The following is a 5,817-nucleotide window of genomic DNA, read 5'->3' on the forward strand; positions in this document are numbered from 1 at the left end:
GCTATGTTTGGAGTAATTTTTTTCAGCACAACCTCCCAAGTGTGATTTTCAAGTAATATTTTACTTTTGAGCTACTGTATTAACACAACAGACCTAAAATCACACAAAAACATAAAATCCGAGTGGAAAATTCTTAGTTTTTTGTTTTTACTGTAAAAAACAAAAAACATACTTAATGAAATGTTTTTACAACTTGGAATGCAAATATAATCAGTAATATTCATAAACACATGAACAAATTGAGCAAACAACAAAGTTATATAGACTTTCTCCATTAAAATGCTGACAATTTCTTAGGCGTTTTGCAGACAAAACAATCAAGGAGTTCTAAAAATTGTCATACATCCTTTGTGCCACTCATAAACAGTTTCTGTCCAAAACAAGGCAGAGGGGCACATCACATTCTTAGTTTTGGCCATTTTCTATGTCCTGTTCATGCAGGATCATTCAGGTAAATGTTATAAAATATATCCTGATGCATGCTCAAAATATGCTTCCAAAATATGGATCTGAATCTGTCTCTTGGTATTATTTTGGCTGGAAGGGAGACAGAAAAAATGTGATTCTGTTTCCAGTAGTTCTCTAAAAAAAATAATGGATATCCTAGTTCATCAACAAAGTCCTCACTGTCTGTCCCCGTCTCTGTTTTTTCTTTTATAAAATCCAAACACAATAAATATCACAAAACTTATAATTCCCGCGCTCATGGTGTTTGTTTTTTTGGCGCCGCCAAACTTCCTTTAATTTTTGCGCCTCTTTCTTCTTCTGTCTGTGGATTTTTGATCGCTTGACAGATAACTTTGAGCCTCCGTCAGATTGGAGGGGAGGGGGTGTTTTTCATTCGGCTGGGTTGGGGGTGAGATCGGACGGAAGATGGGGGGGGTTTCTCCTGGAAACTCCACGGTTTGGGCGCTTCTCGCTCTAACGCACTGCAAATATGATGATGATTTAAAAAAAAAGATTAAATCTTAAGCCTAAAAATACTATAAAACCCTCACGTAGACTGTAGACTTACAAACATTGAAAGAAGAACAAATGTTCTTGATGTAAAACAAAGACAAGGAGGAAAAAAACTTACGTGTGCTGCTCCCTGCCTTATGGTGGGGCCTTGTGGTTGTGGAGTTGAACCGGCAGATGCTAATAATATTACAATATGAATAAAATATTCAACAAAATTATTAAACTCTACCTAGATGAAAACTTACCGCCTTCCAACTTCTCCAATCTATTTGCAGCTTCCCTTAACAACTTCGACACAGACCGTCTTTCCGCTCCCTCCATGACCATACATTGCTAAACTGAAGCCAATAGCGCAGGCATGAACAATCGATCTGCATATGGATCCTGCTCCTTCCTGGTTATTGACCAATAGGCGAGGAGCTGGACCAAGAAGACATCCTCCTCATTTGCATACTGAGGCAGAAATACAAGCGGTGGAAATACAGGCGGTGGAAATATTAAAGGAAAAAGCAAAAGCAATATATATATATATTTCTGTTTTTATTTTGCTTCATATATATATTTCTGCTTTTGTTTTTGATTCATATATTTATTTCTGCTTTTATTTCTGCCTCATATGTTTCTTTTTGCTTTTATTTCTGCCTCATATATTTATTTCTGCTTTTATTTCTGTGTCATACATTTATTTCTGCGTCATATATTTATTTCTGCTTTTATTTTTAATTATGGCAGTTTCGGTCTTCCATGGCAACAAAACTGAGAATAACTAAATGAATACTTTCACAACTAACTGTAAGTTCTGGGCCTATGGTAACTTTGGTAGAAAACCCCTAAATCAGACACACAGGTGGAGATCCCAAAAATAACTAGAACACACCGGAAATAAACCCAACTGTCCTTTTTAACCTGAGGTGTGCTACAGTGGAAAAAAATACAAAAATGATCTTATTATGCCACTGCTTTAATTCACACTGGAGTAATGAAGCTGTGAACTGTGTCACAATGTGCTTTTATCTTTATAATACATGAGATTTTAAACATTAATATTCAAGAATCAACTGATTGCCCTTTGCAAATGAAGCAGCGCAATAATGATGTAAAAGGAGCCCACAGAGGTTCTGTGTGCCTAGTAAATCCTGCTGATAAGCTTTGGAAGCTGCCCTGGAGTCTTTCTGAGGGAGGTAAAGTTCTATTTTATCCTCCACTGAGTAACCCGCCTGCTTTAGTATAAAAAGAAAAGATAGGATCTAAGTCCATATGGGCAAGTTATTACCAAGATATTAGGATCTAGTGCTGCACTGGAACAGTAAGCAGTCATTGTAAGGAGGGCTTAAATCATTCTATGTCTGCGGAATGCTTCAGTCCCTCAAAGAAGATCTCCAAACAGAGAAAGGTTAAATGTTTAAATGACTGACTGGATTTACATTTATATTTAACAGCATCTAACCCTGTGCATTTCAGCAATAATGTGTCTTTTGTGGTTAGCTTTGTATTTAACTTTGAGAGTCAACAGGATGCAGTTACAAAAACTCACAGTACTGGACCATTCCATGTGGCCAAATCAACATTAACATTTACTCATGTCAACCTTTTCTGCAGCTTCCAAAAAAGTGCAGGAAGTCTTTGCTGATTAGAAGTGTTTTAGTCACCTCCGTAAATCATCACAACCAGCAATCGAGTTAAACACAGCAGTTCAATTCAAATCAGTTCAATTCAGTTTATTTATGTAGTCACGATAAAAGTCTTAGGGTACTGTACAAAAACATTCAGATACATTAAAAAAAACAATTAGTAAAAGTTATCTATCTAAGGAAGCAAAAAGATTGTGTTAAATATTTCACTTTGTCACAGTTTCCCATCCTGAGCAGCACAGTGAAAAGGAACAACTCCCTTTTGACAGGAAGAAACCTCCAGCAGAACCAGGCTCAGGATGAGTGGCCATCTACTTTGACCATCTGAGGTTTGAGAGGACAGGAAAGAGACACAGACAAACACTGAATTGTCATGATGTGAGTTGATCTGTTATTTTTCTGTATGTCCTTTCATTTTTTTAGGGTTCTTGTGTTTTTCGTGTCAGTGTATATGGTTTCGTTTTGCTCCTGGGTTTTGTGTTTTGTATTATTGTTTTTGTTTCCAGTGTCACTATTCACCTGCCCTCAGCTCTGTTTTTTTCCCGTCTGCCTGCCACGCCCACCTCACGTGTTTCTCGTCATCTCCTAGCTATAACCCATTTCCCACTCACCCTCTATTTCTTTAAAACTGGTCCCTTTTTCATTCATGCTTCACTGGTTCATTCCTTTCCTTCTGCTTTGATGTCATGCGCCTGTGGTTCATCCATGCCACATTCACACTCATATGGTTTTTGCTCCTCGTTTTTGTTATTTTGGGGTTTTTTTTGCTGCCATGTCAGCTCTTTGTTTTCTTGTTTTCTTTTTGTTAATAAATTAGTTTTATTTTTCTTAAACAATGAGTCTGTGTTCTTAGTTTGCCATGCACTTTCCTAACAGAATGAACCAGCCAGCACAGAACCCAGCAGATCCCCTGCATTCCTCTCTCCGCAGAGGACAAGGTCAAGATCCTTATGGATTTACGGGAAGAACATCTGCTCATCTTCTTGGAGGGGCTCTGTCATCCAGCTGCAATTTCCTTTGTGTCTCCTGCGGCTCACAAATGCTGTCATTGGAGAGGGGCAGCAGCCACAGCTACCTCCATTTCTCCACCAGCTGGACCGAGTTCCACGACCCCACCAGCTGCAGCAAGTCCAGCGCCCCCCACAGGCCATGGTAAGTCCAGCTCCTCCACCAGCTGCAGCACTTTTCACGTCCCTTAAACCAGCTCCATGTACTCCAGATCTCCTTCTTCAGTTTTCTCCTATTTCAGTTCTAGATACCTCATTACTCTACCCCCACGTAAATGCCTCAGAGATTTCCATCATTGAGTTCTTGGACATTTCATCTATGATTCAGAAACTACTTTCCTCGACTAAAAATAATCCAGACCCAAAACCTAATTTCTCCACCTACATCCTCATTGAAAAAATTCTTCTGTCCCATCCTGGTCTTCTCTGTCTTCTAGAATTCTCCACTGTCCATAAGGAAATTACATATTTAGAAGGACAATTAATTAACACTCCCATAAAACCACAACCATCTCCAAACCCTCAGTAACTCAACTTGCTGATTCACCAAGTCTGCCGCGTCACCCAAGTCAGCCGAGTCATTCAAGCCTGCCAAGTCCGCCGAATCACCCAAGTCTGTCAAGCCTGCCGAGTTCCCCAAGTCTGCCAAATCACCACCTCCAGTGCCGGTTTTATTACCCCTAGTGCTGCCCTCAGCATCTCCAGGGTCTCACGCTTCAAGGTCTTCAGGGGGCCTTTGTTCTCCACCCGCCTGGTCTCAGTGGGGGTCGGCGACAATGCTCCATCTTCCAGTGTCTCCAAGAGTGTCGTGGATGACTCCTCTCACCAGGCCGTTCTAGAGGGAAATGGGGTTGACGCCTTTCACCAGGCTGCTCCAGAGGGGGTTGTTGCTTCTCTCCAGGTTGCTCCAGAGAGATTATGGCCTTATCTTCAGACCTGTTTCCACTTCTCCAGGGACCCATGGCTGTCCACCTTTTGGGTTTTCAGCACATCCGAGGTTTTCTGGTTCTTTAGAGTCTCCAGATTTTCTCGTTCCAGTGTCTCCGAGAGAGTCCTGGGGAGCTGTTCTTGCTCCGGTGTCTCCGATAGGGTCCACAAGGATGCTTTTCTTTTGTCTGATTCCTAGAGGGTCCACAAGGATGCCTCTCTCTCGCCTGCCTTTTACAGGGTTCTGGAGGATGCTGCTTTCTTGCCTATGGACAACGTTGGCCCTGTGTTGTTGCTGTTTTTTAAACTTATGGGGATTCTCCTGAGACTTCACGAAGAGAGGTGCAGTGGAAGAAATGCTCTGGATGCCGCAATTGTTGCGCGCAGTGGGACAGCTGTTATGGGGGACAGGCGGCGTTAGCTTACCAAACGTTGCTTGTTAAGCTAAGGCTGTTGTTTATATTCCTATTACTTCACTACCGTTCCACAATTGTCTATTGTTGTTTTCTTCACTCTTTACGCTTGCATCTGGCCACACCCACGACCAGTGAGTGAACAGGAGCTAAGCTTGCTTCACCAACGAAAGCAGAGCCGGCCCACTGGCCAAAAACCAGCCTCAAAAAAATGCCGGTGGAAACGCGCACAAAGCAAGCCGAGTAGAGTGGAGCTGGAACCTTTAGAGCCAGTGGAAAAGGGGCATAAGAGTACCAAAGGCCAACATTGAAATGTTAAAACATTTCAATAAAAGGCTCAACTAAAAGGTGCCAAAAGGCTTTAAAAAAGAGCTAAACTAAACTTATATAGAACACAGGCTAAGATAAACTAACCTTTTTTTTTGTCCTGTTATGGCATATCAGGCATACCATATAGAGAAGATGGCTGCCTACGTGTGCCAGAACAGATTTGCTCTACAATAAGGATCTCTCAAGATGAGAATCCTAATTGCATGATTTACTTTATTGAATCAAGACTGAATCTGAATCTAGCATTATAGTAGGCAGGCCACATTGTTGTAATAGCAACCTGATTGTATGACCTTCAATTATCAGGACTTTTTTGTAAGTCGGTGCATAAGTGTGTGTGTAGGGTGGGGGTGGGTGGTTGGTGGAAAAGGTATGTGTAACAGAGACACAGACTGACTGCATATATATATAAAAAAATTCCCTTCTCACCCTCCGCGGGTGGTCTTTGTTTCATCCTCTGAGCTCGGGTCCTCTACCAGAGGCCTGGGAGCTTGAGGGTTCTGCGCAGTATCTTGGCTGTGCCTAGAACTGCACATTTCTGGACTGAGA

The 5,817-nt window shown here is 41.5% G+C and overlaps 1 long non-coding RNA gene across 1 annotated transcript; it reads right to left on the reverse strand.

The window, feature by feature from the left end:
• Positions 1-740: 740 nt before the first annotated feature.
• LOC119617133 lies at positions 741-1,318 on the reverse strand. Its single transcript, XR_005233317.1, has 3 exons — positions 1,206-1,318; positions 1,079-1,137; positions 741-929 (listed from the first exon to the last, which is right to left on the reverse strand). It is a non-coding gene; the product is annotated as an uncharacterized LOC119617133 (long non-coding RNA).
• Positions 1,319-5,817: the final 4,499 nt, after the last annotated feature.

The sequence above is a fragment of the Kryptolebias marmoratus genome, linkage group LG6 (assembly GCF_001649575.2).
Source record: "Kryptolebias marmoratus isolate JLee-2015 linkage group LG6, ASM164957v2, whole genome shotgun sequence".
NCBI lineage: Eukaryota > Metazoa > Chordata > Actinopteri > Cyprinodontiformes > Rivulidae > Kryptolebias > Kryptolebias marmoratus.